This window comes from Chinchilla lanigera, unplaced genomic scaffold (assembly GCF_000276665.1).
Source record: "Chinchilla lanigera isolate Chin_1 unplaced genomic scaffold, ChiLan1.0 scaffold00040, whole genome shotgun sequence".
Classification (NCBI taxonomy): Eukaryota; Metazoa; Chordata; class Mammalia; order Rodentia; family Chinchillidae; genus Chinchilla; species Chinchilla lanigera.
The window spans coordinates 14,897,533-14,907,237 of NW_004955441.1; the positions used below are offsets into that span (position 1 = coordinate 14,897,533).

Below are 9,705 nucleotides of genomic sequence, written 5' to 3' on the forward strand. Positions count from 1 at the left end.
TTCAAGGCCAGCCAGAACTGCTCAGTGAGACCCTGTCCCAAAACAAAACAAACAAAAGAAAAAAGGCTGGCAGTGCGCTCAGTGATAGTGCACTTGTCCTGCGTTTGTGAGGTCCTGTCCAGTAGTACAAAACAAAGCACAAAAGGAGATGGGGGGCAGTATGTACACACAACGCTGAATATTTAAACCAAAGTCTATCATCTAAAAGTCTCTATTTTTAATAAAATGGGAAGTATGTGAGAAAATGGAGACCCTGTCTCAGAGTAATAAAGTGCTGGGGATGCAGCTCGGTGTGGAAGGCCTTAGGTTCAGCCCCCAGGTCCAACAAACCCTGGGTGTTTGCTGGGATGAGATGCCGGTGAGGACTAGGGGAGAATGCAAGGAAGGTGCCCTTCGGTAGGATGGTTCTGCCTTGGGGTGTTCTAGCCTGCTTGGGTAGGAAGGCTACTGCTGTGTTGTTTCAGAGAGTTAAATAAGTGGTGTAAATCCCTCCATTCAAGGGGTTCCCTCATTAGTCAGACTGTAAATTGCTGCCTGATGGGTTTGCTTGACTTCAGAGCCTTAGTCTTTCACTTTTCTAGTATGCTATATTGCATGCTACTCTATTTAGTCATTCACTTAAATGTTTGAGGGCTGTGGATATAGCTCAGTGGTACAGGCACCTGCTTGGCAAGCACAGGGTCCTGGGTTCGATTCTTGATACCAAAAAAAAAGTATACTAGTTAACTCAAATGTTTGGTCACTAAAAATGACCTGTGCTATAGCACAAAAAGAATCCTTTCGCCTTCTGCTTAGATGAGTTTATATTCTAGTGTAGTATTTCTTTTTTTTTTTTCTGGTGTCGAGAATCGAACTCACGACCTCGCGCTTGCCAGGCAGGTGCTGTGCTGCTGAGCTAAATCCCCAGCCCCTAGTGTAGTATTTCTTAAATGGGTTCTAGACTCAATGTAGTAACTTGTGTCCAGCATTTCTTAAGAAAATTTCAGTGCAGGGTGTCTACGTGTGTTTACATAAAATAAGGTAAAAGTACTATTTCATGAAAAGTTTGAGAACTGCTGGTCTAGTGGCAGAGATGGGAAAACTAGCAAATAATTATGAATAATCAAAATAGCAAATACACTGCGTAATACACTTCTGTATGTGGAGCTAAGGAGGCTCGCAGAGATGACAACAGTTTCAGGGTGTTGGATAGAGGCCCTTAAATACTCCAAAAGCATACAGGAGTGCAAGAGCTCGGTATATTCCAGACGGTCCACATGGAATGAATAGGAGTCTGTCTTCCTCCATGTGTGTTTTGGGAAATTTGTGAGGCGGTGTATGAGGTTTAGGGTTTATTAGTCTGAGATGGTTTCTCTGGAGTCTTATGATACTGTTCTTTTGCTAAAAGCCAAGTACCCTGTTAATCTTGGTTGTCAGTGTAGTTGGCTTGAGAGATGCCTAGGGGGTAGTGCAGTGCCTGTCTGGGTGCGGCATGAGCTCGGGGACCATTTGTGGTCCCTGGCCTGCCCCTCCTGGCGCTTTTCCCCTACTCTGCCGTTTCTGGGTTTCTGAGGTGGGCACCTTGCGTCCCTCCAGCCCCTCTGCGGTGGGGTTTCTGTCCTAGAGCCTGCCCACCATCGACGGAAACTTCTGGCACTGTGAGTGGAAATTAACCCTGACTCCTTTAACGTGTGCGTATCGGGTATTTCATCCTAGCAAGATAGTGTGTGCACGCACACACTCATGCACACCGCACACAGTTGGTTCTACCATACAGTGCAGGAATGATGTTAGCGCTGTAAAGTCTGACCTTGTGACATGAATGCATAATAAAATGGTGGCTGAACACAAATATTTCATGAAAGCCATTATGTCCCAAAACACGTGACTTTCAAATGTTTCTTTTTTTCTTGTATTTGTCATCTTCTGGCTGTTGCTAGTGGACTAATAGTACTAGGTGCTAGAGTGTTTAATAAACCGTATAAGAGAAAAAAATTGTTTACTGTTCCTTCAAATTGGGAAGAGCACTATTCAGTTCTGAGAATAAGCAGTGGTTATTGGAATATATATGCCAAACCTCTTTCTGTAAGCTGGGCAGCAGATTTTACCTACAGCTCTGTTGTTATTTATCTTACGATATTTTCCTGCAAAATTTTGCATATTTTATCAGTATTTAAATATTGATACACTTCACCAGAAATCTAGAGGTGTATTCCCTGTTGAAAAATTAGAAACCGTGGCAGTGTTGGTTTCATGTAATAATTTACTAAAGCTGGTAAGAAGCTGCCTTTTTTTAAAGGCAAGACATTTCCCATAATTCGCTGTATCTATACCAGCCCAGCTTTATTTACTTATTGTCTACCTGGGCCGTGGAGGCTTTTGAACTGTCTGCTTTGTATCATAGTTTGTGAAGTGTTTTTTAAAAGGATTTTTTTTTTTTGGTACTGGGAATTGAACTCAGGATCTTGCCAGGCAGGCACTTATATCACTGAGCTGTATCCCCAGCTTAGAAAGGAATTTTGATCTTTGAAAAATGACTCTGCCACTGTTGGAGAGGAAGGATTAAAGGAAAATGACAAAGGTCTTAAAATGTCGGTGCCGTAGAGCAGATGAGATGCCCTTTTCATTTGAACCCAGCATACATTGTACCTTTCTCAGAGTGCTTGGTACATACAGTACTGTCATTATAGTTACACGTGGTGCTTGTCCCTTCAGCTGAATTACAAATACCTCATATGTATATCAGATGCTTGTTGAAATCAGTCTCTCCCTTCCTTCCCTTCTTTCTACTGGATCTTACATGTAGTTCTGGCTGGTCTTGAACGCATTACCGAGCACAGGCTGGTGACGAACTTGCAGTGAATCTGCGTGGTAAGACCTTGTCCGTACAGCAGCGCCCGTCCCCAGTGACGCTAATGCTCATTATGTACAACTAGGGGCATTCTTAAATTTTGGAGGGAAAAAGTCAGATTTTGTACCTTACTTCTGACTGGTTAGAATTGTGGAACTAAATTGCCTGCTGCCTGTCTCCCTCCCTCCATCCCTGCTTTCCTTCCCTCCCTCTTCCCCTCTCTTCTTCCCTCCCTTCCTTCCTTCCTTTGACATAGGGTCTTGCTGTATAGCCAGGGCAGATTTTGAACTCACAGTGTTATCCTGCTTCAGCTCGCACGTGCTGGATCGTACAGCATTTCTCTATTTAAAGGTAGCAGTTTCAGTTGGATAGTCCTCCTTGTTCTGCAGCTGAGACTCAGGAGGCTGAAGCAGGAGGGTGATTGAGTCTAACCCAAGCAGAGCAAATCCTGTCTTAGAAACACAACAACAAAACAAAACCTGAGAATAGCCAGGGATTTAGAAATATTAATGAAATGATCAGAAAAGCCTAATATATATATATATATATTTTTTTTTTTTAAGAAAGGATCTTGCTCGTAATTCAAGCTAGCCTTGAACTCACTATGTAGCCCAGGCTGGCCTCAAACGCAGCAATCCTCCCACCTCAGCCTCCCAAGTGGTGGGATTACAGGCGTGCACCACCATGCCCCCGAGAACTAACCGTCTAGTGAGGAGTCACCATCAGGAGGAGTCATCATTCCTCCTTAGCTGAGGAATGATGGGGGAGGGCAGAAAGAGTTGAGAAAAAGAGTAGGGATAGGACTGAGGTCAGAGTTCGAGACCTGCCACACGGAGGGAGGAGTCTGTGGAAACCCGCCTTGCTTGGGTCTGGGAGTCCAGGCTGTAGTGACAGCCTGAAAGTAAAAGGGCTGCAGTTCAGTCTCACGTCACCTCAAGCCTGGTGGGTCTTTTCCCTAACATCCCAAGCGCTTGGCAGAAGCAAACTGAAATCGTTTAGATTTTAGATAATTTCTGCAAACAGTTTTGTAAGTACAACGTCCAGTGTACGGTATAAAATAGTCACGTAAGGGTCCAAGAGCAACGGCAGCCTTGTATCATTCTTTGATACAGAGTATGAGTCCACATGCAGCAGAGTCCACACACAAAAAAGCTGAAAGTGATTCAAATAGTGAAATTACCACAGATTATAAAGTAGCAAGGTTTGCTGAGGTCAAGTAAATACAACAATATTAAATATTTAGAAAAGTACAAACTCGAAAAAAGACTTAAAATTTTTAGCTAGAACCAAAAAATTGGTGGACTGAAAATACAAAGTGATGGGGCCAGGCATGGTAACGCACGCCTGTAATCTCAGCATTGGGGAGGCTGAGGCAGGGTATTGCCACAAGTTCGAGGCCAGCCTGGGCTACTTCTCCAGACCCTCTCAAACAAAACAAAACAAAAGCAAAAAACCCCCTCAGTGACGGGTGTAACTGTGTTGGATGCCAATAAAGACAGAATTAGTCAACTAGAAGATAAGCCAGAAGAAGATACTCAGAATAAGCACCAAAAGGGAGAAGGATAGAAAATACAGCGTAGAGTGGGAGTGTGGTGATGCGCGCCAGTAATCCCAGCACTCAGAGGCTGAGGCAGGATTGCTGTGAATTCAAGGCCAGCCTGTACTACATAGTGAAACCCTGTCTCCAAAAAAAGAAAGGAAAATACAGAACACTGGGGAAGCATCTGGAGGATACAATGAGAAAGAGTAATATGCACATAAATGGAATTCCTGAAGGAAAACATACTTGACAGAAAGAGTATTTGGACCAATGAGTCCCCAGCAGGGTTTCTTTTTTAAATTACACAATTGATACATAAATATATTGTGAAAACCATTGCTATAATCCAAAGACAGAGAAGAGTCTTAGGCACAGTCAGAGAAAATAAAGATGGCATTTAAACAAACAACAATTAGACTTAATACTGACTTCTGTTGGTGGTGGTGTTTTGTTTTGTTTTGAGACAGGGTCTCGCTATGCAGTTGAGGCTGGCCTTGAACTCCCTGTGGAGCATAGGCTGGCCTGGAAATCCTCCTGCCTCAGCCTTCCAAATGCTGGAATTACAGACATGCGCCACCATGCCCGGCTCAATACTGACTTATTAACAGAAATGATCAAAGTCAGAAAATGATGGAATTGTTTCTGGGTTTAGGGTGCTGCAGTCTCCTTCTGGAGGTGGTGCCCAGATTCCTCCTGTCCTGAGTGAAGAGTTGGTTGAGACAAGCAGAACTGGTAGCAAAGCTTTATTAAAGGAGGAAAAGAAACAGGTTCTGCAGAGCGAGTTTGGGCCAAGTAAAAGCAGGAAGAGAAGCACAGCCTGCAGTGTGAGGGCGGCCACCCCGCCGAGGGAGCACAGTGCCAGACGTTCATGTGGACGGTCCTCCTCGTGTCACCCACTCCGCAGGCCGGCGTCAGGGTGCAGGGCCTTGGAACTGTGCTGCGCAATGTGGACATAACGAAACCCTGTCTCAGAAAAGAAGAAAAAAATTTTTACTGGTAACATCCTTAAAACAGTACCTGTTACCAAGAGGTTTAGGGCTGTCAGAGCCGCATGTGTGGGGGGGTTTGCCTTTATGCTGGAATTACAGACATGCGCCACCATGCCCGGCTCAATACTGACTTATTAACAGAAATGATCAAAGTCAGAAAATGACCGCTCCGTAGCGGTCTGGAAAAAGGTGTTTGCTTGCTGTCATTCTGACAGTGATGACAGAAGTGGACAGATTTCAGAGATGCTTTATTTCAGAGGTAATTTATCTCCAGACCCCTTTCCAGAACTTCAGATCATGTGTATCCCAAATGTCTGTCTATTCTTCTTGGCTACCTCAAAAGCATATCAAATTTAACAGGTTAGAAACAAGCAAAATACATACACCCGAACAAAATAAAAAACACACTGCAAACAGTGATCTATCTCAAAAGAAAAACGGCTGCTTTGTCTTCCAGTATTCCTTACAATATCGAATGGGACCACTCTCTACTTAGTGCTGGCCTCACCTATTAGTAGTGACCACTAGACTACTTAGCTATTTGCAGCTGCAGTTGATGTGGCAACTTGGCTTTGTTGTAGATGTATTTTTATTAGCGCCTGTTAATTTTACCAAACATTGGGTTTCAGTGTGGTGTCTTCATACATATGACATCACATCCATCCTTCTTTACCCCCGCCATTCTTTTCAAAACTCTTACTTTCGCAACCTTTTTTTTCTTTTTTCTTTTTTTCTTTGGTCCTTTTGAGACAGGGTCTCGCTCTGCAGTTCAGGCTGGCCTTGAGCTCACTTTGTAGCCCAAGCTGGTCTCGAACTCTCAACGATCCTCCTGCCTCAGCTTCCCAAGTGCTGGGGTTGCAGGTGTGTGCCACCACGCCCGGCTCCCTTTTTTCAAAGATTCCACATATTAGGGAAAATATGCGGGACTTGTCTTTGTGAATCTGACTTGTATCTTTTAGCATGTTGACCCTCAGTTCTATCAACTTTCCTACATGTGACATAATTTTGTTCTTTTTCATGGCTCAATAGTGATCCACTGTATATAGGTACTATGTTTTATTTATTCATCCACCGGTGGGTACCGAGGTTGTTCCATTTCTCGGCTGTTGTGACTTGTGTCACAATAAACATAGATATTAAGGTCCCGGCAATATGCTGACTTGATATGGCTAATTTGAATTTATATTCTTTTTTTTTTTTTTTTTTTTTTGAGACAGGGTCTCACTATGCAGTTCAGGCTGGCCTTGAGCTCACTTTGTAGCCCAGGCTGGTCTCGAACTCCCAACAATCCTCCTGCCTCAGCCTCCCGTGTGCTGGGATTACAGGCCTGTGCCACCATGCCTGACCCTTGAATTTATATTATATGTAAATTGATTTAGAAACTTTAATGTTTATTGGAATGGCACTATTTAAATTCTCTGGAGATACTCTATGCAGCAACATAAACATCTTCAATAATTTTTATCCTATGATTTTTTTGTGTGTGTTTTTGAGACGGTGTCTTGCTATGTAATTCAGGCTGGCCTTGAGCTCATTTTGTAGCCCAGGCTGGTCTGGAACTCACAACGATCCTCCTGCCTCAGCCTCCCGAGTGCTGGGATTACAGGCATGTGCCACCACACCCAATAATTTTTAGTATATTTTTAAGTGTACGTACAAGTTTTGTTTAGACCTACTTAATTTCATTCTGTGTTTAATTAGTTATACTGTGTTGTATTAGGTATACTTAAAATTTACATAAAATCAATATGTTAAGTCAGAATAGCATCCTTAGTTTTACTTGCTTTCCAAATTTGACATCAAGGTGCTATTAGTAAAGTTTTGTTGTCTGCCTTTATTAAATTTATTTCTTTTTATTTTAAAGAGAAAAAATAAAACAAAATTTCGAAACAAGATAATAGGAGGGTAACAGTGGGTAATACAATATATATTGTTATCTTCAAGTTAGTTACAAGACATCAGCATTTAATTGTCCAAACAACATTAGCACAGACCTTTCTTTTCAGTGAACTAAGAGATCTTTTTTTTTGTGTGTTTTTGAGACAGGGTCTCTCTCTGTAGTTCAGGCTTTGAGCTCACTTTGTAGGCCAGGCTGGTCTTGAACTCACAAGGATCTTCCTGCCTCAGCCTCCCGAGTACTGGGATTACAGGCGTGCACCACCACACCCGGCTGAACTAAGATATCTTAACTATCTTTTACATATATATACATAATTTTTTTTTCCCTTCTTTTCTTCATTCCTCTATCCCAGTCTCTCTTTCCTTTTGAAGTTTCTTCCATTTTATAGCATCTGTTATACATTTTGGATCTTATTTACTCTTTCAACTTCTCGCACTAGGGAGATAATATGATGTTTACACATGTGCGTCTGGTTTACTTCTCTTATGAGTGTGGTCTGAGGTGCATCCATTTACCTAAAATGTCTCCAGTTATCCCTTCTGGCTGAGCAGTACTCCATTGTATAAGTAGACCACATCTCTTTTATCCATTCCTCAGTTGTGGGCATTTGGGTTGTTTCCAAGATCTAGCTATGACAAATTGTGCTGCTGTAGACACAGGTGCACACATATAACCATGGTACGATGTTTTCAGTTCTTCTTGGAAGATACCCAGAAGAGGAGTAGCTCGGTCAAATGGGATTAGAGGTCCACACTGATTATCCTTAGTTTTACTATGCTTGCTTTCCACATTTAACATTAAGGTGCTGTTAGTACAGTTTTATTGTCGGCCTTTATTAAATTTATTTCTAACCATGAATATATGTTTAGAAGGGTTTTTTTTGAGACAAGGTTTCACTATGCAGTTCAGGCTGGCCTTGAACTCACTTTGTTTCCCAGGCTGGCATTGAACTCACAGTGATCCTCCTGCCTCAGCCTCCCGAATGCTGAGATTATAGGTTTGCACCACCACACCTGGCCAATGTTTAGTTTTTAAAATTTTTCTTTCATTAGTGTACGTTTGCAGTACATAACAATTACATTTTGGGGAGCTGATAGGTATATATCATTATTCTTTTCACATGCTTTTCCCTCATCTTCCTCCCCTCCCCAGTCTCTTGGTCTCCTTCTCTTTTGCAAAAAATCTCCGTTTTGTATCATTTATTTTTTTCTGTGCTCTTGAAGATGTTTACTTTTCAGTGGAGCAATTTAGTTGGCAATGGGAGATTTACTGCACCTGTGGCTTATATTCAAGGTACTGAAAACGTTATACATAAATAAATTTTGGTGATAGAGAATACCACTTTTTTATTTGAGGCAGGGTCTTGCTATATATGTCAGGCTGGCTTTGAACTCCCTGTGGAGCCCGGGCTGACCTCAAATCGGGGTGATCCTCTTCAGCCTTCTGAGTGCGGGGATTGTAGGCACCTGTCACCATTTCCAGCTAATACCACTTGCGTATATTAAAATACCAGCAACACTGTGCTTGTATGGTAAGACTTTGGGTCTGTTGACTTTTAAGTAACTTTGTTTCTATTGAACATTACTTTCAGTATGCTAGTGCAAGCTGTCAAAAAATCAGAGTGGTAATTGGCTAATTGGTCTCACTGTGTATGATTTACAGGACAGGTGATACTGCTAATTCTGGATGGTTTGTATTTTGTATTAGCGCCTATTTCTGTTATTTAACTTCTGTGCTGTCAGCTTTTTTCTGCCTTTCACATATTTTTGTTCACACACAGCGTAGATTGCAGTTCTGAGAAAGTAGATCTTTCTAAGGTAGATTTACTGAAAACTAGTAGTGTTTCTATTCTATTGTTAGTCCTACATTTTAGACAATAACAAAAGTTAATAAGTTACTTTGTCATCAGTTTTTTATCTCAATTTGTTAAAAATATGTATTAGAAATAGCCATTTTGTTTATCGAAGAAAACATTTTTCACTCAATGTAGATCTTTTGTCGTATTGCTTTTTTAATTCAGTATTTGTGTGAAAGGCAGGATTGTGTGCTAAGAAGTCATTGTAAAGAGTTTTTGTTCAATATACGGAAAATACTAGGTTTGTTTGATACTTAAAAGCAGAGGTCTTTCCTTTTTTTTATTGAGACAGGAGCTCCTTAAATAGTTCAGGCTGGCCTTGAACTCATAGCTTCCTTGTGCCTCAGCCTCTTGGGTGCTGGGTTTCCAGGGGTGTGCCACCACCCCGGCCCTCACTTTTCAACAGTCTTTCAAATTATTGCTTCATTTTACTGCCCCCAGGAAAGTACTAATGAACAGCTACTGTGCTTCTCTTTGGAGATAAATGCTGCAACATGGTATGAACTTTATAGTATACACGTGACGCAAAATTATTCATATACAAGCAGCCTATAGAATTGTGGGTTCCACAGTGTATCTGGGCAAGTTAGG

At 41.8% G+C, this 9,705-nt stretch overlaps 1 protein-coding gene across 2 annotated transcripts in view; it reads left to right on the top strand.

Moving 5' to 3' along the window:
• Foxn2 (forkhead box N2) overlaps positions 1-9,705 on the top strand; it is a 68,567-nt gene that overhangs the window by 15,221 nt on the left and 43,641 nt on the right. The window lies entirely within an intron of this gene.